Here is a 24137-nt window from a genome sequence, read left to right on the forward strand (position 1 = left end):
CTTTCCGAGAACCTTCCATCAAAGGATGTCAATGCGTTTGCATTAGGGTGAATTTCATCCTACTACAAAGAGACTTCGTGAGACCCTGAGTAAAAATTAACCTTCAATTAAATACCGCTTTAAAGGTGAAATTCACCCCCATAGAGGGAAAGCACAAAGCCCTTGCATGCTTAAATCCGGTTAAGCCGCCCAATAGCTTTTAAATGATGCATATGACTTTGCGCTGGCCTTCTGAACTAAGGTGAATTTCACCAGTTAATTAATTTAGCTCCTTAAAGTCCCTGTGAAGTATATATTACGAATTGCGTTTCTTGATGGGGCAAATGGGAACTCGAGCGGTGAAGTAACTTGTCCAAGATTACAGAAAATCTGTGGTAGATCTAGGAACACAGTGCACATCTTCTTCCAGTCGTGTGCCTTATCCAGAAGTTTGTCCTTCTTCTCCTTGGATTTCCTCCCAAACATAAGTGGTGTCATTGGCCCTTTCTCATTTTCTCTCTCCTGTTATATGGCATATGTTTCTTCTTTTTATAATGCAGTACAGAAGTGTTTTACAGAAAATGAGAATTTTTAATATTTCCGTTTTTGAACTATCAAAAAATTGCAAAGTGGATTTAAAAGTTAAAATAAAAATAAGTAAACATAGTAAAGAGAACATTTTAACATGTTTGTTCAATTTTTCCTGTAGGGAGGAGGCAACAATTTTTTTATGGTTAACGATGTGTGGTGCCAGTTTCTCCATAGATGTTTTTGATTCGTGTTGTTATACATTGTCACTTGTGAGGATAACCCTCCAATGTTATTGACACGCAGTGTAGAATTCCAGAGAAATTGCCTCACATTGTGGCTGGATCCCCTCATTATTCCACTAGAGGAGACAGACAGTTATCCATACTTCTTGAGAGTAGTTATTAAGCTGCCTGAATACCTCCTTTTGGAACTGACCAGATGGTTTTCTAGCACCAAGAGAGGATAGCAATTGGTCCTAATAACTTTTGTTTGGAGAGTCATTTTAATGTGCTGAATTCCTTATACATGTGGGCCTGGGATCAGCAAAACACTAAACTCTTGAGTAGTTTCATTGACATGCTTAAAGTTAAGCGGGTATTTAAGTGATTTGCTGGAGCAAAGTCTTAATGGGGTCTGCTCATGCATTTCTTCTGCACTCCCAAACATCTAATAATTTCATTTGTAGCAAATAATCTTAGAATTAAGTGCAAACATTCCAATGCATTTTTAAAAAGAATAGTGGCTCCCTTTAAATAAATGCCCCATCAGTTAAAATGCCCTCAGAATGCCTTCACCATATATAGCACTTTCTTTACTTATTATATACATATATGAATTTATGGAGGTAGATGTACATGTAATAGATGGAATATATAACAACATCTATATATAAATTAACCTAATATATTTCTTTTCAGTCTAAAAGATCTTTTCTGGATGCTTGTATTTTCCCCAATCTCTACTTCAGGGACTGAAATTCTGGAAGTTTGGTCTCAGCCAGACAGCATATTTTCTTCTTTGAAAGATCAAAAGTGGTTCAGCTATTTTCAAATAAAATGGGGATGAAAAATACATTTTTGCCATAATTAAGAAAACTGTTTTGGCAATTTTGAACCACTGTAGTGCCTAAGCAGGAGGTGATAGAAACTTAAAATCTGGCAAAGAGGTAAGCCTTATGCATCAAATATCTCTTTCAGTGGTGTGGTAAAAGTCTTTTTAGATTTGATCTGTTAAAATGGATTTAAAACACACTTTGCACATGTGCAGTGTTTGAATTTGTTTGGGTTTTGTTTTGTTGTAGGATAATTATTTTAATGGTCTTTATTGTCACTCTGTATGAGGTCATATAGGGCTAAACAGAAATTCACATTTAATATAAAGATTCACTATCCACTGACTCTGAACATGCGTCTGTTAGACAGTAGAGAGGAATTTCAGATTTTACCTGCAGATGGTATGTGAAATATGATCTGTGAAATAACACCCAAGGAAGCAAAGATCTAAAGGAGCCTTGTCTCATTCCATGTCACAAGGCTTCAGCCCTGTTTTATTTTATGTGATCTATTTATCTTCATTTAATGAGTCAGGACTTCTTCGGCAACTTTGCACTCATGAAGGCTGGGTTTCAGAGGAGCCCTTACCTTACTGAGTGCATGTATTTTGAAAGACAGAGCATTCTACTACTGCCTAACAAATAGTTCCATATGATTGTATTTCTTTACTTTATTATTTGTCTTTTAGAAACCTAGGGATTTCTACAAGAATGCTCAGGAATGTAACATTGGCAAATGAATTCCTGAAAAGTCAGAAAATGTGGAAGCTAAGGTTTTCCACACATCCTTAGCTCTGAGCCCTGTGTGTAACTGTTACAATACAGTTTTTGGTTACATTATAACATAATGTTTTTCTTCAGGCCATTGTCTCATTCTTTGTGCAAGTTGGACGGAGAAAGAGTCAGAGTTGTGAAATGAATGAGGCAGAGGTTCAGGAAGCGTCTGTCTCCTTTGTTGCACGGGTTGGTCAATGAGCACTGAGGATAAAAGTAAATATTGAACAATTGCTTCATTCATAGCACACCAAATAACCAAAAACGAAGTCCAGATTGCATGGGGTTTTGAGTGTTTCATTACTTTTAAACATATTTTCACATATTTTTATTGATTGATTGTATATGTAAATATAAATATAGATAAACATTGTATCTGTAAATATGGGGGAGGCAACCTAGTGACAGATGATGTGGAAAAAGCTGAAGTACTCAATGCTTCTTTTGCCTCTGTCTTCACAGACAAGGTCAGCTCCCAGATTACTCCACTGGGCAGCACAGAATGGAGAGGAAGTTAGCAGCCCTCAGGGCTGAAAGAACATGTTCAGGACTATTTAGAAAGGCTGGACATACACAAGTCCACAGGGACAGATACAATGCATCTGAAGATGCGGAGGGAGTTGGCTGATGTGATTGCAGTGCCATTGGCCATTATCTTTGAAAACTCATGGTGATTGGGGGAGATGCTGGAGACTGGAAAAATGCATCTTCAAAAAAGGGAAGAAGGAGGATCTGGGGAACTACAGACAGGTCAGCCTCACCTCAGTGTCCAGAACAATCATGGAGCAGGTCCTCAAATAATCCATTTTGAGCACTTGCAAGAGAGGAAGGTGATCACAAACAGTCAGCATGGATTCACCAAGGGCAAGTCATGCCTGACCACCTGATTGCCTTCTATGATGAGATGACTGGCTTTGTGGATGCGAGGAAAGTGGTGGACATGATATACCGTTATTTTAGCAAAGCTTTTGATATGATCTCCCACAGTATTCTTATCAGCAAAATAAAGAAGTATGAGTTGGATGAATGGAATATAAGATGGATAGAAAGCTGTCTAGATCATCAGGCTCAATGAAATAGTGATCAATGGCTCGATATCTAGTTTGCAGCCAGTAACAAGTGGAGTGCTGCAGGGGTCAGTGCTAGGGCCAGTTTTGTTCAACATCTTCATTATTGATCTAGAGGATGGGGTGGATTGCACCCTCAGCAAGTTTGCAGATGACACTAAGGTGGGGAGGGGGAGTGGTAGATATGCTGGAAGGTAGGGATAGAATACAGAGTGACCTAGACAAATTGGAGTAATGGGCCAAAAATATCTGATGGGGTTAAACAAGGACAAGTGCAGAGTTCTGCACTTAGGATGGAAGAATCCCATGCACTGCTACAGACTGGGGATCAGCTGGCTAGGCAGCAGTTCTGCAGAAAAGGATATGGGGGTTACAGTCGGCAAGAAGCTGGATATCATTCAACAGTGTGGCCTTACTGCGAAGAAGGCTAATGGCATACTGGGCTGCATTAGTAGGAGCATTGCCAGCAGATCGCGGGAAGTGATTATTCCCTTCTATTGGACACTGGAGAGGCCTCATTTGGAGTATTATGTCCAATTTTGAGCCCCCCACTAAGAAACGACGTGGACAAATTGGAGAGAGTCTAAAGTAGGAGAAAAAATGATTAGGGGGCTGGAGCACATGACTTATGGGGAGAGGCTGGGGGAACTAGGCTTGTTTATGAAGAGAAGAATGAGGAGGGATTTGATATCAGTCTTTAACTACATGAAAAGGGGTTCAAGGAAGGATGGAGCTAGGCTGTTCTCAGTGGTAGTAGATGACAGAACAAGGAGAAATGGTCTCAAGTTGCAGTGGGGGAGGTCTAGGTTGGATATTAGGAAAAACGTTTTCACTAGGAGGGTGGTGAAGTGCTGGAATGCTTTACCTAGTGAGGTGTTGGAATCTCCAACCTTAGAGGTTTTTAAGGGCTGGCTTGTCGGGATTTATCCTGCTTTGAGCAGGGGGTTGGAATAGATGACCTCCTGAAGTCCCTTCCAACTCTAATATTCTATGATTCTATATGTAGAGGTGTAAAGTTTATGGGTGTATAGATCACTAGAAAAGGATCTTATGATAGCATTTTAAAATTAAAGAACCAGGTTATGAAATGTTATTCAAAGAATTAAAGGAAACAACAGCTGATAACTATATAAAGATAAAAACTCTACTCTGTTTCACATTATTTGACTATAGGAAAAATATTATTATATGTTAATTTTTATGTTAATATTATATGTTATTTTGGTCAGTGCTTGACTCTTTCTTGTTGCACAGTAATAAAAATGTGCAATGTTATACCAGAGGTCTGTGTTTTACACATTAAGACAATTTCCCAAGGTTAAGGTATCACATATTTATTTTGTCCCTTCGGTTATACAAAGAAGACCAGGATATATCCATATTATACCAATTAATTATTTTCAAACTAATAATGTTAAGTCATAGAGATAATAGTAGCTTGTAAAGAAAAACAACTTCAGAAAACTGTAAGGGTTACCTACATTATTATATTAAACTGTATATTTAAAAGAAGGAAAGGTTTCAGACACAGAGTGTCGCTGTCGCCTAAAAAGGCTTTTTAACAGGAAAGAAACACACAGCTCCTCCCTCAGAAGCACTGAAAATCCTGCTTGTCAGCGCGTCAGAACCGGAGGTCTTCTGACACGGGATGTTAAAGGACTGGATTTAAATGAAATCTTTTCAGAGATCTAGCAACCCCCCCCATTCATAGGAAAAAAGGCGTTTCCAGTCACTGATTCATACCTCAGCACGGCCCGGCCTCCGCGATGGCTCTTCTCCGGCGAGACTCCCTGGTAACCGGGCAGCTGCTGCGTTTGGTTCTGTTACACGCGGCCTGGGAGGTGGGGAGCGGCCAGGTCCGTTATTCCGTGCCGGAGGAATCCAAACACGGCACCTTTGTGGGCCGCCTGGCCCAGGACCTGGGGCTGGAGGTCGCGGAGCTGGTGTCTCGGCTGTTCCGGATGGTCTCCGAAGGCAGGAGAGACTATTTTGAGGTAAATTTGCAGACCGGCATTTTGTTTGTTAATTCGCGGATAGACAGGGAAGAGCTGTGCGGCCAGAGCCCGCTGTGCGCCATTGACCTAGAGGTGATCGTGGACAAACCGCTGAGGGTGTTTCATGTGGAAGTGGAGATAAAGGACATAAATGACAATGCTCCTGTGTTCTCCGTACATGAACAAAATCTGAGTATAGCAGAATCGCTGACACTTGCAGGTTCGCGTTTCCCACTAGAGGGCGCGTCAGACGCAGATATTGGTACAAACTCTCTGGTAACCTACACACTCAGCTCAAGCGAACATTTCACACTAGGTTTGCAAAGGAACGACGAACACAGTGATGCTTTACTCCTTGTATTAAAGAAATCCCTGGACAGAGAGGAAACCTCCGTCCATCGTTTATTACTCACAGCCACTGATGGGGGCAAACCCGAGCTCACGGGCACAGTTCAGCTGGTGATCACTGTTTTGGATGTGAATGACAACGCGCCCGTATTTAATCAGTCAGTTTATAAGATTCAGTTGTTAGAAAATACACCAAATGGGAGCTTAGCCATTACACTCAACGCCACAGATATGGATGACGGAATTAATAAAGACATTATATATTCGATGCGCAACTCTATAACACCCAGCGAAAGTGCTGCGTTTAGCTTAGTTCCACACACAGGAGAGATCAGAGTGAACGGAGAATTGGACTTTGAAGATACTCATTTACATGAAATTCGGGTTCAAGCTACGGACAGAGGTAATCCTCCAATGGTCGGACAATGCACCATTGTGGTACAAGTGTTAGACGTGAACGATAACGCACCGGAGCTGGCGGTGACTTCCCTTTCTCTGCCGGTTCCGGAGGACGCTCCCCCGGGGACAGTGGTGGCTCTTCTCAGCGTCTCTGACAGGGACTCGGGGGACAATGGCAAAGTCACCTGCTCCATCTCCCCGAACGTGCCCTTTAAACTCGTCTCCACCTTTAAGAATTATCACTCGCTGGTGCTGGCGGAAGCCGTGGACCGGGAGCGCGTGTCTGAATATAACATCGTGGTGACAGCCAGAGACGAAGGGGCCCCGTCTCTCTCGGCTACCAGCAGCATTTTGGTGCCGATCGCGGATGTGAACGATAACGCCCCTGCTTTCCCTCAGCCCCTTTACACGGTGTTTGTGAAGGAAAACAACCCGCCCGGGGCCCATCTCTTCACCGTGTCCGCCTCGGACCCCGACCTGAAGGAAAACGCCTTTGTGAGCTACTCGGTGCTGGAGAGCAGTGTCCGAGACAAGCCCCTTTCCAGCTACATCTCGGTGCACTCGGAGAGCGGGCACATCTATGCCCTGCAGCCCTTTGACTACGAGGAGCTGCAAGTGCTCCAGTTCCAGGTGAGCGCGAGGGACGCCGGGTTTCCCTCCTTGTGCGGGAAAGTGACTCTGCAGCTCTTCATCCTGGATGAAAACGACAACGCGCCCGCGGTGTCCCCGCCCCCCTCCGGCCGCGGCTCTCCCGTGACCGAGCTGGTTCCACTGTCGGCCGGCGCAGGGCACGTGGTGGGCAAGATCCGAGCCGTGGATGCGGATTCTGGCTACAACGCGTGGCTTTGCTACGAGGTGCAGGAGCCCAGGACCGCGGGGCCTTTCCGGGTGGGTCTGTACAGCGGGGAGATCAGCACCACGCGGGCCTTGGGAGAGGCGGACGGCCCCAGCCAGACACTCGTGATCGTGGTGAAGGACCATGGGGAGCCGGCGATGTCAGCGACAGCCACTGTCAGCGTGTCCCTGGTGGAGAGTCCCCGGGCCGTGAAATGGGACTCGAGGCAGACGGGCGGGAGCGAAGGGCCCTTGGTTGACATGAACGTGTCTTTAATCATCGCCATTTGCTCGGTGTCCAGTCTGTTTGTGCTGGTGATTATCGTGTATGTTGGCCTGAGATGCCATCCGGGTCCGGAAGTGATGTACGGGTCTGGGAAACCCACCGTGGTGTGCTCGAGTGAAGTGGGGAGCTGGTCCTATTGCCAGCGCCAGAGCCGGAACTTGTGTGTAGGGGAAAGCATCGCCAAGAATGACCTGATGGTTTTCAGCCCCAACTTTTCTCACTCCTCGGAGAACAGGGAGATAGGAAAAGAGCAAATACCTACACCAGGTGCATCAGGAACGGTGAGTCAGTGGAGTCAATTTTGAAGTATTAGGAAGGTTTATTCCTTTATTTCCTATTTGAATATGTTCTCGTGCATTTCTTTAATGCCTCGTAGTAGGCAAAATTCTAGAAAGTCAATGGGCTAAATTCATTCCTAGTATAGTATCAAGGAGTGATATGAAACACGATTCACTGAATGAATTTTGCTTGTAAAAATACTCAAGTACTACGGAACATGGTCCTTAATTTCCGATCTTTAATAAGTCCTAGTCAAATCCATTATTGTTTCTATGTCATAAATCACATATTTTGTGATCAATAAAGAGGATACCTATATGCTATTTGTCATTGCATGATTTAACCAATGTGACTTATTCAAGCTCTGCATGTTTCATTGATAGAATGTAAATACTTTTTCGGAGGTGATTAAATTGCTGAAATTGTTGATTAGCGTTGGAAGTATCTTTACTTGATGAATGGGTTATCGTTTAAACTGAGAGTAGTTTGAGCTCAGATTTAATTGTTATCCGTCAGAAAATAAGTCTGTTGACTTAATTTTGTTCAAGTATAGTTGCTATCAAAACATTAACTAAAAATAATCAAGGGAATCCCCATTTTAGACTATTCACATAGCCACAGCACCTGTACCTCACATGCATCTTCATTCTCAAATGTATTCACAACCTCCCTAGCTCTACTACTGACACTTTCAGGTGTAGCACAGAGCCACTCATAATTCATATATCCAGTTTCTCAGTCACACTTCAGCACAAAACGTTAGTTCTGATTTCAGCAAAAATTAAAATTTCTTATTGATGGGCATACCGGTAATGTTAAAGTCTCTAATGTGTTATTTGTACATGAGATTAGCTCTAAATCAGTGAGGATTTTGTGATGAAAATTCCTTTATTATATTTTAAGTATTGTGCATGTGTTGTCTTTGGGCCAGGAGAGGTTGGAGACAATAGGGGCTTTGGGCAGGGAAACTTGGAATAGGTGAGGAAGACAGAAGGGATTGGTTGGTGGGAGAAGAGGTATTGGTTAGGAGACGCTGGAGACTCAAAACAGTGAGTTGCCAGTAGGGGAGGACAGTGAGTTGGTAGGAGTCAAGGGGAGAGCAAAGCTTTATATGTCGTGGTGGGAGAAGGGCTTGGTTGTAGGGTCCCTCTGAGCACCCCTTTCCATACCACTAGCCCAGTTGGCTACCCCCATATCTCACTCAATCTATCCGAGTTCCGTACCCTATTCTATAATACAATATTTTTGTTGATGTTTCTTTTTTAGTGTTAAAACAACCAAATGAACAAAATATTACAATTCAGAATGGTTAAGGGACCTTGAGAAACAGAGCAGGGAGCTTAGAATTAATTGGAGTCTGTGCTGGGGATTGAAAATACGGAGTTGGGCGAGGAACCTATGGCATGTGAGACAGCACAGGAGGTTTGTCAGCAGCAGCACCTGCCTCTTGAAGGTGCTTTCTTTCCCCCTCCCTCCAACCGGGGTAGAAGGTGAATTCTGCAGCTTAGGGTCTGCCCTAAGGATAACACCTATGACTGGGGCGCTGTGAAGGGAGGGGCGCATTAAAGGAACTTCCTATTGCTGGACTTAAGAACCTGAGGCAAAAGGAAACTGCCCAACTTACTCTGGGGTGGGTATTTTGTTCATGCTTTTATGGGTGTGAATCCTGCTTGTGGTGTTTTCTCAAGTTAATTTCAGGTTACTTTCCCCCTTTTTATTAAAAGTCTCCTTTCTACACTTAGTCTCTGTGCTTGTGAAAGGGCAAGTATTGTCTCTAGAGGTGCCCAAGGAGTGGTATATGATTGTCCCAGGTTACTTGATGGGGGAGCTCAAGCTGGTTTTGTGATGTATTGTTGAAAGAAACCCCTAGATATTGAATTAGGCCCTTGTTGCTGCTGACTCCCCCTGGCAGAAGTGTTACATATAAGAAAAGGAAACCAGAGTTATTTTCAAGATTAAAGCAGGTAAACATATATAGGGTAGGTCATCACTTAAAATGCTGCATCCTGTGCCACTGTAGTGCTTAGGTAAAGATGGTCCTATGCTCATAGGAGAGAGCTCTCCCACTAGTTAATCCACCTCTGGGAGAGGCGGTAGCTATGTCGATGGAGAAGCTCTCCTGTTGACATAGTGCTGTCTATAGGAGGGTGAAGGTCGGTATAACTACATTGCTCAGGGGTGTAGATTTTTTGCACCTCTGAGCAAGGTAGTTATACCAACATAAGTCTGTAGTATACATTTCAAAAAGTAATGAAAGCTTCTAGAATAAGCAAGCTCTATATGTCCTTTAGGGCTAACCCAGGCTAAGCACTGCAGATCTTTTGCTTATGCTTAGTAATCCTTGCCCTTCAGAGTCCAAACAGCATAAAGATACAATTTCTCCATGTCAGGGCTTTTTATTGACTCCCCCCTCCCCTTTGTGCTTTGCTGCAAACTCAGCTGATGGAAGGAATTAACTTGCATGACTTCTCTCCATGGGGGTGGGGAGAGCAATCAACAAAGACATGCTGCATTGTTACCTAGTTTTTGCTGGCGTGTGTGTGTGTGTGTGTGTGTGTGTGTGTGTGTGATCTGGGGTCAGGCAAAGAGATAGATATGGGTGTCAGTTAGCTATTTGGGCTTTAATCCCCATATCAGTGGAGCACCTGAGAAGACAATGACAAATCCAATTGCCAGAAATTGATACCTAGCAACCAAAGATTCAAATAGATATAAACTTCTACACCTGTAAGCCTGGGGGTTGAGCCTTGTCTCCACAGCTCGGGAACAAAGGACTGGAGAGGACTGGAGAGGTGTGATGTGGGGGTTAAGTGTTGGCTGTGGTAGGAAGTTGGGGCACTCATCCGGAGTTTAACCAAGGAGATCAGGCTGAGAAACAGCCAGACTCTGAATAACGGGGTTCTCTACAGTGTGGCTGTGCTCTGCACTAACCAGAATAGACTATGCTTTAACCTTCATTTCTCTATGCTAACCCAAGGACTTCCTGTGCTGTGTTCCAGTTGACTAAGTATCCTTGCTGTTTTGACAATGCTATGTGTGTGTCACTGCTAAGGTTTAGAGGTCTGTTTCAGTGGGACTTGCTGAATGGAGCTCACGGTATGAAACAGGAGTGTTGCAGGCCCAGAGTTCCAGTCTAAGGAAAAGCCATGTGGTTTACCCTGGAGGAAGTGTGAGACCCTTATAGGGTCTGCCACACTGAAGGGGTCCCTCATAGAAACTGTTGCAAAGCTGGGGCCCTAGTCCCAATCCTGTGGCTCTGTGACACCTCCATAGTAAGAATGTTAAATTTTTTTATGCAGACTATTTTAGTATTACACAATATTTATTGATACTGAGGATTAATCAGGTACAATGTAGACATGGTAAAAGTTTTAATTTTAAAAATGTTTCTAACAGAATTGTTTTTGTAAGTAGTACTTTTTGGAGTTAAGTTCTGCAGTCCTATATGGAAAAAAAGAAGGAATCTCCACTGCCAAAATGACATTCCTTACCTTCGCATTCTTTATGAACCAGATTTCTCCTCCCCTCCTCACACTAATGAGCAGTTACTCCCAGTAGTCCTCTCACTGTCTTTGTTTTAACTACCCGTGGGAGTTTCTTTCTTTCTTTCTTTCTTTCATCAATCATAAGAAATTTCCTAAAACAGCAGGCTCTATTTTCAGAATTATGTTGACATAGAAGTTACCAATACACATGAAGGCAATGAATGCTAGAAACATAGGAGAAACAGTGTTTCCTAATAGAGATTGCCGTGTTTTGTAGGAAAAGAAATTCTATTTTAAAGCGTCTAAGAGGGTGTTAGAAACTCTGTGGATTTTTTTAAAAGCAAGATAGTAGTCAACAATAAGTATCTAACTGGCACTAAAAGGCAAAGGAGTCAAAATCAGGTGGTGTTTGGTGACATACTCTACCAGCGTTTCTTTGTGGACTCAGTCAGCTTCTGCAGAATTTAAGGTTTTGTTTAAAAAAAATTCTTGTCCTTAAAAATATGAAGCACACATTTCCAGTATGATTACTACATTTGTACAAGAGACAGGAACAATGGGAGTAAATTAATTGCTGTGTCACTCCACCGGTGTCAAGTGGTATCGTGGTTGAATAAAGCCAGTGAAGTTATTACATTGATGAACGTGGCCCAGTATCAAAGAGATGGCGCATTCACTATTCATCTAAAGGGTTGTTGAGTCTGAAGCCTGTTGATGACAATTAAAATGTGACCAGATAGCTACGTCACTGGCAAACGTTCTGGGCGGATTGGGGAGGTATTTGCATAGTTACACAAGTTTCTCCTTTCCTTACTCTGACCCTTAGTATGAACTGAGCAATGTAGAGAATATTGGTCAGATGTACACTTTTAGAAAACATGTTTGTATGTGTGTTTAAGAATCGACTAGCTTGATTTCTGTTTTGAATTATTAACTGAGATCGTTTATTATTGACTTACTTTAATAGAATATGCTGAAAACACCCATTCCTGTTTACTTAAAATGCTAATGTAACTTCCTTTGAACATGGATACAATTTTGTATACATTCCAAAGAAAAAGTGACTGGATCATCAATCTATTTCAGCTCCTAGTTGTCCTTAGTCCTGTGGTGTGTTTCATTGCCCCAATTGCTTTGCGAGTAAGGAATGTGCCAAAGCTTTCTATTCGGAAATTAACATATTATACATAGGTTGGTGTACTTGCGGTTTTGTCAGGCAGGTACATATTTAATATAAAAGGCAATAGTGATGTTTAAACTTCAAGTATTAGCATTTCTCTAGCTAAAGAAACATTTGAGGTACCGCCTTTCATTTGTGCAGCTGTGCCTTTGGACGGTGGGTGGCGCTGTTAACCGGAAGATGTAAACAGGGAGTCAGGCTACAATTCCAACGTTCAGCGCCGGCTGCTGCGCTCTGTTGCAGTAACTGGATCGGAGGGTATTTCCCGGCACCTGTATTTGAGGCGAGTGCCTCAGACACTAGGGATGGCAGAATGGTGTTACGGAAGCTAAGAGGGAGACGTGGTTCCGGCATTTAGTTCAGAGGAGAATTCTCAGCTCCAAAGGGGAAATACTCAGTTTCAGCAGGAAGCCTTTGAGTCTATTCATTATTTCACTTCTTAGCTGCCTTGGTCTGGGAGATGCTTGCGTACAAATTGCATACAAGGTGCCAGAAGAATCAGAATCAGAAGCTGGATTCAATATAGCAGGTCTCTCCAGAGATATGGGACTGGATATTCCGCAAGTGGCATCTCGCAGCGCTCGGCTGGCGTCTGACTCCAGTAAGCATTGTCTGGATCCGAATGTAAGCAACGGGCGTGTGCTGGTGAAGGAGCGCTAAGACCGAGAGCAGCTCTGAGAGCAGCGGTTTTATTAACCTAAAGCTGGTGATAGAGAATCCCTTAGAACTGCGCAGGGTAGACATAGGAATACTGGATGTAAACGAGAATCCTCCGAGGTTCCCCTTAAATAACGACAGTTTCCACACCCCGGAATTCGCAGCTGCCGACTCTCGCTTTTTGCTAGAGGGCTCGCTGACATAGTACCAATTCTGTCAGCAGTGACAAGCTTAGCCTCAGCCTCCACGGCCATTTAGACACGCAGAGTTCCAGCGACTGCATCAACTCAGACAGGCTTTGGCTGGAGCAGCCCCTAGACGGCGAGCAGCAGCCGGTTTACTCGCTGGTCCTGACACCTCTGGATGGTGGGATTCCCCCTGCTTCCGGGGACACCCACATCACGGTTCATATTGTAGATGCAATGATAAGGTGCCTCAGTTTGAGGGGTCAGTGGACAGGCCCTGTCTGCTGGAGAACGAGCTCCGAGGTTCACTGATGTTGCGAGTTCACGCCACCGATTTAGACGAAACCACAAACGTGCGTAGGGATGTGAACTCCTCCTCCTCCTCCACCTCCGGCAAAAGCTCCAGCAAAGCCAGACGGTTCTTCGCCTGGTGCTCACAGAGAGGATATCACTGAAGGGAGCAGCACCCGATAGAACCATTTACCAACTGTAAAAGCCACAGACAGCGGGGCCTACGCGCTTTCCCCCCAATACAGCCGTCTTGGCGATAACAACGCGCCCCAAGTGCAAGTGGCTTCGCTTTTCAGCCAGTGCCGGAGGATGCTTTGCCCGGCACAGTGGTTGCGTTGATTACTGCCAGTTACAGAGATTCAGGAGCGAATGGGAAAGTTCACTGTCAGATCCTTCCGCATCTTCCATTTACGCGTAAATCTTCGGCGGATAGCTATTACTACCTGCTCACAGCTTTGCTCCTGGACAGCGAGGCTCAGTCTGACCATGAGATCTATTTGTCTGCTCTTGGCTCGGGTTTTCCTCCTCAGTCTGCCAATAAATCTGTCCTGGTTCAGGTTTCTGATGTCAATGACAATGCACCGAGCTTCCTGCAGCCATTCTACGTGATGCATATGACGGAGGACAGTGCTCCAGTGGTCTCTATCTATCAAATGACTGCTTTGGATCCCGACGCTGAGCAGAATGGCCCGGTCACCTATTCCGTACTGGAGAGTCTGATCGAAGGAGTCTCTATTTTCAGGTGCTTCTCCATTAATTCCGGAAGTGGAGTTAGCTACACCCAGCAACCTTCCGCTACGAGAAGTTAAAAGACTTTAGCGTCCAAGCTCAGGATGGAGGCTCTCTGGAAAAGTAAACGTGGTGGATCAGACTGAAAATGTGCCTGAAATCCTACACCCTTCTCCCCTCACAGGGATCGGTGATAGTGAAAATGGCGCTTCGAAGTGCAGGTCTGGGGTTCTTGATTACAAAAGATGTGGCGGATGACAAAGATGCAGGACAAAATGCTTGGATGTCTTTCCATCTGCTTTCCTCTGCCTACTCCAGCCTTTTCACTATTTCACCACAGTCCGGGGGAATGAGAAGTAAGCGCATTATTAAAGACACAGAGGCACTCCTTGTAAAAGACCAGGGAGCCCCTTCCCTTTCCTCATCAGTGGCTTTTGGGAAGGTGCAGACAGACACTCTACCTCGAGTTCTCTTAAACTTCAGGGATGACGAGCCTCTTTCAGATTTAAATTTTTATTTAATAATTTTTTTTCATGAGCCATTTCCTTTCTTTGTTTGATATTCATACTAATTGCTGTGAAATTCCGCTCTTGCAGAGAAATCGGATACCACAACTGACCTTTCTTCTTCCGTGTCTGTTGATATAACAGTTATATATGGGGTATTTCCCCAGGAAACCTTTTTCCTAATTTATCAGATGGCTCTGCAAACCCCTTACATGGTGTCACTTAGTTCAGTGGCTCTCAACCTTTCCAGACTACTGTACTCCTTTCAGGAGTCTGATTTATCTTGCATATCCCCAAATTTCAACTCACTTAAAACTAACTTATTACAGAATCATACATAAAAATACAAAAGTGTCACAGCACACTATTACTGAAATATTGCTTACTTTCCCATTTGTAGCATATAATTACAAAATAAATCAACTGGAATATAAATATTGTATTTACATTTCAGTGTATAGTATATAGAGCAGTATAAATAAGTCATAGTATGAAAACATAGTTTGTACCGACTACACCTGTGGATGTAGGGAAGGCGGTGGACGTGATATACCTTGACTTTAGCAAAGCTTTTGTTACGGTCTCTCACAGTATTCTTATCAGCAAGTTAAAGAAGTATGGGTTGGATGAATGGACTATAAAATGGATAGAGAACTGGCTAGAGCATAGGGCTCAACGATTAGTGATCAATGGCTCCATGTCTAGCTGGCAACCGATCACAAGCGGAGTTCCCCAAGGGTCGGTCCTGGGGCCGGTTTTGTTCAACATCTTTATTAATGATCTGGAGGATGGGGTAGATTGCACCCTCAGCAAGTTTGCGGACGACACTAAGCTGGGGGGAGTGGTAGATACCCTGCAAGGTAGGGATAGGATACAGAGTGACCTAAACAAACTGGAGGATTGGGCCAAAAGAAATCTAATGAGGTTCAACAAAGAAAAGTGCAGAGTCCTCCACTTAGGAAGGAAGAATCCCATGCACAGCTATAGACTGGGGACTGACGAGCTGGGCAGCAGCTCTGCAGAAAAGGACCTGGGGGTAACAGTGGATAAAAAACTGGATATATGAGTCAGCAGTGTGCCCTGGTTGTCAAGAAGGCTAATGGCATATTGGGCTGCATTAGGAGGGGCATTGCCAGCAGGTCACGGGAAGTGATTATTCCCCTCTATTCGGCTTTGGTGAGGCCGCATTTAGAATACTGTGTCCAGTTTTGGGCCCCCCACTACAAAAAGGATGTGGACAAGTTGGAGAGAGTGCAGCGGAGGGCAACAAAAATGATTAGGGGGATGGAGCACAGGACTTATGAGGAGAGGCTGATGGAACTGGGCTTGTTTAGTCTGCAAAAGAGAAGAGTGAGGGGGGATTTGATAGCGGCCTTTAACTACCTGAAAGGGGGTTCCAGGGAGGATGGGGCTAGGCTGTTCTTGGTGGTGGCAGATGACAGAACAAGGAGCAATGGTCTCAAGTTGCAGGGCGGGAGGTCTAGGTTGGACATTAGGAAAAAGTTTTTTACTAGGAGGGTGGTGAAGCACTGGAATGGGTTACCTAGGGAGGTGGTGGAATCTCCATCCTTAGAGGTTTTTAAGCTGAGGCTTGACAAAGCCCTGGTTGGGATGATATAGCTGAGGTTAGTCCTGCTTTGAGCAGGGGGTTGGACTAGATGACCTCCTGAGGTCCCTTCCAACTCTAATATTCTATGATTCTATGATTCATGAGTGCTTTTTATGTAGCCTGTTGTAAAACTGGGCAAATACCTAGATGAGTTGATGTACCCCCTGGAAGACCTCTGCATATCCCCAGGAGTACAGGTACCCCTGGTTGAGAATCACTGAGTTAGTCCACTGCCTACAATGAATGGCCCCAAGGTTAATGATGAAGAGATTAAAATATCCTTTGAGATAAGATCAATATTAATATGAATGAGGATGCACACTCACACACACACACACTTAACTATTACTGAGGAGGTGATTTCCATGTGACCTGCTGCAGTGTCAAGTGATAAGTTGCTTTTATATGCACATTTGATTGTATTCCCTGCACTCTGCTCACTAATTCATTTCTGATGGAATTAATATTCCAACCAACCAATCAGGAACATTTAAAAAAAATCATCATGCTAGACAATATTTACTTCTTTTCTTCTCTTGAAATAAAATAAAAATGACCACCCCAATAATCAGAACAGGGGATATTCAGTTCAGCACCAGTGGCAAATATAAAATCTGGTAACTTGTGACTTAGCAAAGTCTAGAAACTGAAGCTTTGTATTATTCAGAAAGAGAATTGTCTAGTTTTCCAATGGGACACAGCTCCTAGCAGCCCTGGAAGGGCCCAAGATATCAGTCTTTCAAATAGGACATGTTATGTCTAGAAAATCTATTTTACATCTTTTTATATATGATTTAAATTTATCACCTGTATTTTTCCTTTTCCACTGAGTCCTACAAAGTTGAAATCTTGGTACTAAACCTTATCCTATATATGAAACTTGTGTATACTTTTTTTTATCAAAGCCTGAAGAAATGCCTTTTTTAGGGCAAATGAGTTGAATGTTGGAGTGAGCCTGCCCTTGTCTAAACATAGAAGACATATTTCTTGCCTTAGTTAGGTATAGACTGTACATCTGTCTGCCTGGCTATGCATTTTAGTGAACTCTTCAAAATAGTATGTAGGTGTCCCAAACCTAAATGAAGAATAGCATAGAAAATACAAATGAAGTAAAGACAAAACATAGCACAATAGCTGGAGAAATGGAAGGTTATGGAGATTTGTTGACCAAATGATGAAAATAGGAAGGATTTATTGACGAAATGGGGAAGAAGGGAGGGAAAAGACAGTCCTTGGTGCACAAATAGTGGGAGACTATTCAAAGCATAGTGACAGCATGAATGGAGGTGAAAAAAGTCTTAGGGAGAGCAGTAAGAAAGGCGATTTGAGAAGCGTGCAGTGGAAAAGTTGGGGAGAAGGAACATAATGTGGGTGAGATTAGGTGTGGCCTGGAAATAGGGATGAGGATCTTGAATTTGATTTAATATGAGGTAGGAAAAATAATGAAGACAAGGACTGATATAGCTGGAGAGTGGAAGATAATGTAAACAGCAGCATTTTGAAGGAGAAATGCAAGGTCAGTGTTGCAGGACATTCTTTATGATCAGTGTGAAGTTACTACTGAGAAATGGTGTGTCCGATTTACAGATTGGTAAGGTTTTATGTGTTAGGATTTCTTAGACAGTTAGTTCAATACAAAGACACAAATTAGCAACAACATATACTTACTAGACCCAAAGAGTGATATATTTACTTAAGAGTCTGTATACAGGAACGGTTTGCTTCAGGAGCCCTGCCAAGGGATCAGGTCGACAGCATCCCCTGTGGTAATTAGGCAGTGATGAAAAAGCACCCTGTTGCCTGCGTGGTGGCTTTTTATACTTTTTTGTACACATTGTTTTTAAATTTGCTTATTTTGGGTGATCTTATATTCTTTACTTTTTTATATACTTTATTATAATTAATACTAACTACATATTTATATTTTACCATGATAATTGGAGCAAAACATTTGGTAGTGGGGGAAGCAGTGGGAAAGAATGTGCCTTAATGTGACTTGACTTTACCTTGACTTTACTATACCTTGACTTTAGCAAAGCTTTTGATACTGTCTCTCACAGTATTCTTATCAGCAAGTTAAAGAAGTATGGGTTGGATGAATGGACTATAAAATGGCTAGAGAACTGACTAGAGCATAGGGCTCAGCGAGTAGTGATCAATGGCTCCATGTCTAGCTGGCAACCGGTCACAAGCGGAGTTCCCCAGGGGTCGGTCCTGGGGCCGGTTTTGTTCAACATCTTTATTAATGATCTGGAGGATGGGGTAGATTGCACCCTCAGCAAGTTTGCGGACGACACTAAGCTGGGGGGAGTGGTAGATACCCTGGAAGGTAGGAATAGGATACAGAGTGACCTAAACAAACTGGAGGATTGGGCCAAAAGAAATCTAATGAGGTTCAACAAAGAAAAGTGCAGAGTCCTCCACTTAGGAAGGAAGAATCCCATGCACAGTTATAGACTGGGGACCGACGAGCTAGGCAGCAGCTCTGCAGAAAAGGACCTGGGGGTAACAGTGGATAAAAAGCTGGATATGAGTCAGCAGTGTGCCCTGGTTGTCAAGAAGGCTAATAGCATATTGGGCTGCATTAGGAGGGGCATTGCCAGCAGGTCACGGGAAGTGATTATTCCCCTCTATTCGGCTTTGGTGAGGCCGCATTTAGAATATTGTGTCCAGTTTTGGGCCCCCCACTACAAAAAGGATGTGGACAAGTTGGAGAGAGTGCAGCGGAGGGCAACAAAAATGATTAGGGGGCTGGAGCACAGGACTTATGAGGAGAGGCTGTTGGAACTGGGCTTGTTTAGTCTGCAAAAGAGAAGAATGAGGGGGGATTTGATAGCGGCCTTTAACTACCTGAAGGGGGTTCCAGGGAGGATGGGGCTAGGCTGTTCTTGGTGGTGGGAGATGACACAACAAGGAGCAATGGTCTCAAGTTGCAGTGGGGGAGGTCTAGGTTGGACATTAGGAAAAAGTTTTTCACTAGGAGGGTGGTGAAGCACTGGAATGGGTTACCTAGGGAGGTGGTGGAATCTCCATCTTTAGAGGTTTTTAAGCTGAGGCTTGACAAAGCCCTGGCTGGGATGATATAGCTGAAGTTAGTCCTGCTTTGAGTAGGGGGTTGGACTAGATGACCTCCTGAGGTCCCTTCCAACTCTAATATTCTATGATTCTATGTATAAACTTTTGTCCTTGTTCATTTTTATTTATATGCAACTATAAACTAACAAGCTATTTGCTGTGTTGTACAAAACCCACACTATTTACTCTCTGCTGTGATGCACAGAAACTGAGATACCCAAGGTTACTCAGCACTCTATTGGTCTCTGCCAATTCTAAAGAGCAGTCAGGCTGCTGAGGCTAGGCCTCAAACAGTAGTCAAGGAACTCATCAGCGGTCAGGCAACTTGGTCAAGCAAGTCAGGCCAAGTTAGACCTCCAACAATCATGCTATTAAGCTAGGCTTCCAATAGTTAGAGGTAAGGATGTTGAAGAGGAAAAGGTTACATTAATCAAGGTGAAAAATTGCCAAGGCCTGAACAAGTGCTTTGCAAGTAAAAATAGCGATGAAAAGTAAGATATTGATTATATTAATGGGAAAGAAATCACAAGAATTAGTGGGGGGGGCTGGAAAGGGAAGGAGAAGAGAGTAAAAAATTGCCTTGAAGTTGTGAGTCTGGAAGGTGGGGAGGATAATGGAATTATCAGTTTTGTAGTTTGAGACAGTGACATGAAATCCTCTGACAGACTGCTGGATATGCAAAACTGAATATGGAAGAGAGTTTGGTGACAGAGGAGTAGATCTCTGTGTTATCTAGGGAATGCAATCACTTCGCACAGAAGATTATGGACTTGATTCATCATTCATTTACCCCTATTTTATACTAAATAATTCCATTTACTTCAGTGCTGGAGTAACACAGTGGTGAACCCGGTCCTTAATATTTTAAAAGTTGTTAACACTTTGGATTGTAATTTGGAGAAGACTACAGAGAGTAGCCCCACCCTGGCAAAGTTGCCGCTGTTCTTGCCTCTCAAAAATAAATAACCAGTTGAAGCATGAAAAGGTTTACAATTAATTACCCTTCTTCCAGAAATATTTTAATTCACTTACTTCCTCATACCTATGAATAAAATATTTTTAAAGATACTCTGCATGTCTCTCTGCAATATTAAAGAGACAGGAAGGGTGAGGTTTTATTGGACCAACTTTTGTTGGTGAGAGAGACAAGCTTTCCAGCTTACACAGAGATCATCTTCAGGTCCTGAAAGCTCAAAAGCTTGTCTCTCTCATCAATAGAAGTTGGTCCTTGTCTCTCTAATACCCTGGGGCCAATATGACTACAACAACATGTCTAGAATATTGTAATTAGTTATACACATTCAATCACAAATAGATGAACCAACAATCCTTGTTGTAGTCAATTTTCAACCTCATGATTAGCAGTGCAGCCTTTCATATTTTGCCTGGAATATACATGTTCATGCAAAACTCAATAAGATATGGTTATTTGTAGTATTTTCATGTGGTATACTCTCTTTCAGGAAGTTACTAACACTTTTCACATTAGTAAACTAAGAACAGGGTCCCTAGGCTGAGACCTGGAGTGGAGGGTGGGCCCAGGTCTCCCCCCACCAGCCACTGATGAAGTGGCCTGGACATTGAATGGTGTATACCCCCAGAAGGGGAACAGAACTGTTTAGTGGCCCAGCTGAAGAGCTGGGGGCCACAAAGGCCCAGAGAGGCCAAGAGTCTCTGGGCAGGGAGCCCTGTGGGAGGTGGCCCCACACTAGGGCTGGCACGGCTTGAAGAGCAGGGATAATTTGATAAGAGAACTCAGCAGAGGTTCAGAAACAGTCCAAACCAGGGCACTGAAATAGGCCCTCTGTTGGATTTGTACCCCAAAGGAGTTTTATTTCACCTCACATACAGTCTGTGTGTGACTCAGCCGGAGGGTCACTCAGTTGAGTTACTGAAGACCCATCACAAACTGAGTGATGAAGTGTAGGCACATGCTGTCAGGGGTGCTCATGAGAGATGAGTGTGACTCCATTACATGGAGATGTACAGAAATGACGTAAAGTAATATTAAAAGATTTTCCATGCAAAGTGTAGGCAAGGTAGAAGAATGATTTCAAATACATTTTTGCCACTTTAAATTAAAAACAGAGAACTTAGGGAAAGGAAAAAAGAATGAGAAATGTTGTTAAAAATTGCCATGGGTAGGGTTGGATAGAATTTTCCCACATGTCAGGTTGGCAGTGACCTTGGGTTCTCTCTTCGAGTGATTGCTCATATGCATCCCAACATAGGTGAGTGCGCGCCCCGTGCACGAACCTCCAGAAGCTTTTCTGCCCCTAGCAACCCCCTGCGGGTCGGCTCCTGCGCCCCCTGGAGTGCTGCGCTCATGTCGCGGTATATAGGGACACTGCCGACCCCGTGGCCCCCAGTTCCTTCTTTCCGCCCGTGACGGTCTTTGGAACGCTGCCCCTTGCTCTTCGCAAGTAGCAATCTCCTCTTTAGTATTTAGTAGTTAGTCTAGTTAATAGTTAGTGAAGTTTATATTGTTTAAAGTTAATAGTTTTAAGGCTCCACGGGGTTCAAAGCCAGCGCCGAGTGCTCAAAGGCTTTCCCGGTCAGCGACCCGCATGATCGCTGCCTCCGCTGCCTGGGGGAGCTTCATCGGAAGGACAAATGCCGAATTTGTAAGTCCTTCAAACCCAGGACTCAAAAGGAGCGCGATGCCCGCCTCAGAACTATCTTGATGGAGTCGGCGCTTCGTCCAGTCTCCGAGCCCTCAGGGTCACCGTCGGCACCGAGTGTCTCATCGGCGCACAGCGCTCCCCCAGCACCGGCAGCGGCACCGATGCGCAAGGTGCCGAAGAAAAAGAAGCGGCCGGAGGCCGTGTCTATGGACTCCCCCCTGCGACCGGTACAGCAGGGGGTACAGCAAGAGCCGACACCGGCATCTCCGCGCAGGGAGCCTCCCCCGACCCCGGAGGGTGGGGGAACTCTCCTGCAAGGGCCGTTGATGCCGGAGGCGTTTGTAGCGGCACGAGCCCTCATGGCCATGCCCACGCCTCTGTCCCCCCTTCGGCCGAGGGAGTCAGGGACGGCGTCTCGAGGTAGACCCGTGCTGGGTTACCCCGGTGGGCAGAGGAGACACGGATCATCGTCTCCCCCCAGACGGTCGAGGACGGGGGAAGCGGGAACTCCCCCTCCTCGCTCCGACCTTAGGTCGTTGAGCACCTCAGCACCGCAACGCCGGGAGCGGTCTAAAGGTTCCGAGAGCAGCCCCTCCACCTCAGGTAACAGGTCTTCGGTGTCCCAACACCGTCCTACCAGCCATGCGGCACCGAGGGAGGCTGAATACCTTCTTCGACCTTCGGTGCGCAGCTCTCGGCACCGGTCGTTGTCAAAGGACTCCCGGCACCGCTCCCGTTCTCGGCACCGATCTGGCTCGCCTGCAGAGCCGAGACACGTAGAGCGCACACGCGAGCACCGCTCTCGATTCTCGGTGCGCAGCTCCCGGCACCGGTCACCGTCTCCTAGGGATGCCCGGCACCGATCCCGCTCTCGGCACCGATCCCGCTCTCGGCACCGATCCCGTTCACCGGAGCCTAGATCTTCGGTGCGTTCGCGTGAGCACCGCTCTCAATCTTCGGTGCACAGCGCAGCGCGAATCCCGGTGCCGCAAGCGACCAAGACACCTCGGCACCGGTCTAGATCCCCGGTCCGTACCCGTGCCGATTCCCGGGACATTAGACATCATTCCCAGTCCACTAGCAGCCGTCGGGTTCCAGCTGCTTCTGAGCCTCACCATCGCCACTCAACATCGGCAAAGACCAGCCCTACACACAGTCCGGTAGGGCCCTCGGCACCGCACGCTTCGGCACCGAGGGATTCTCTGGCGCATCGTAGAGGGCGTAGTCGCAGACGGGACCGCTCCAGGTCGCTGGCAGTTGACCGCTGTAGGACCAAGAGGCCCCGGGGGCACTCGTCCACCAGTTCCAGCCGCTCCCCCCCCCCCCGCTGTCATCATAGACACCGCCGCAGCCGCTCCCGATCATCCCGGAGCAGATCACTGCGTGGCCGAGACAGGGACCGTACAAAGCGCCCTAGATCGCGCAGCCCGGCACCTCGTGGGCCTGGATCGTATACGGCACCGGGACCGGTACCGACGTGGGTGCAGGGGCCCTGAGAATGGCCCTATTGGGGGCCATGGCCTCAACAAACCACCCAGGGCACAGCGTCAGCTCCCTCAGTGGCAGTCCAACCGCCACCCCCGCCTCCCAGCCAGGACAAACCAGAGACCTCAGACGAAGAGTCTGACCCTATGGAGGGTCCTTCCACGGGTCCCCTTCACCAGTCCTCCTCCTCTTCCCCTCCGGACACTACATCCAGGGACCAAAGAACCCCCTTCCTGATTTTAAAACACATCAGGAATTATTAAAGAGGTTAGCTGATAACCTACAAATTGACTTAAAAGAGCTTTCGGAGGAGGAGGATCCTCTCTTTGGGGTCTCAGGCTCAGCGGGACCCTCCCGGGTCGCGCTTCCAGTCCATGACCGGGTGCTTAAGGTGGTCAAGCCCCTCTGGGAGACTCCGGCATCAGTATCTGCCACCTCTAAAACTGCCGAGCGCAAATACTATGTCCCCTCCCAAGGCTTTGAATATCTTTACAATCACCCCCCCTGGGGTCGTTGGTTGTAGATGCCGTAAACCAAAGGGACAGACAAGGGGCCCAGTCGAGCACTCCCAAAAACAAGGAAAACAAAAAATTAGATCTTTTTGGGAGGAAAGTTTATTCGACTGCAGCTTTACAATTGCGTATAGCGAACCACCAAGCGCTCCTTGGCAGATACAATTTAAATCTCTGGACTTCCCTCCAGAGATTCCTCCGCGCGCTACCACCAGATATGGTGGAGGATTATAACACCATTCTCCAAGAGGGAGCGA

The 24137-nt window shown here is 45.3% G+C and overlaps 1 protein-coding gene across 2 annotated transcripts in view; it reads left to right on the top strand.

Moving 5' to 3' along the window:
- LOC137165603 (protocadherin alpha-2-like) overlaps positions 1-24137 on the top strand; it is a 170715-nt gene that overhangs the window by 3360 nt on the left and 143218 nt on the right. The window lies entirely within an intron of this gene.

This window comes from Emydura macquarii, unplaced genomic scaffold, assembly GCF_026122565.2.
Source record: "Emydura macquarii macquarii isolate MOO-44397 ecotype Brisbane River unplaced genomic scaffold, CSIRO-AGI_Emac_v2 contig_2768, whole genome shotgun sequence".
Taxonomy (NCBI): domain Eukaryota; kingdom Metazoa; phylum Chordata; order Testudines; family Chelidae; genus Emydura; species Emydura macquarii.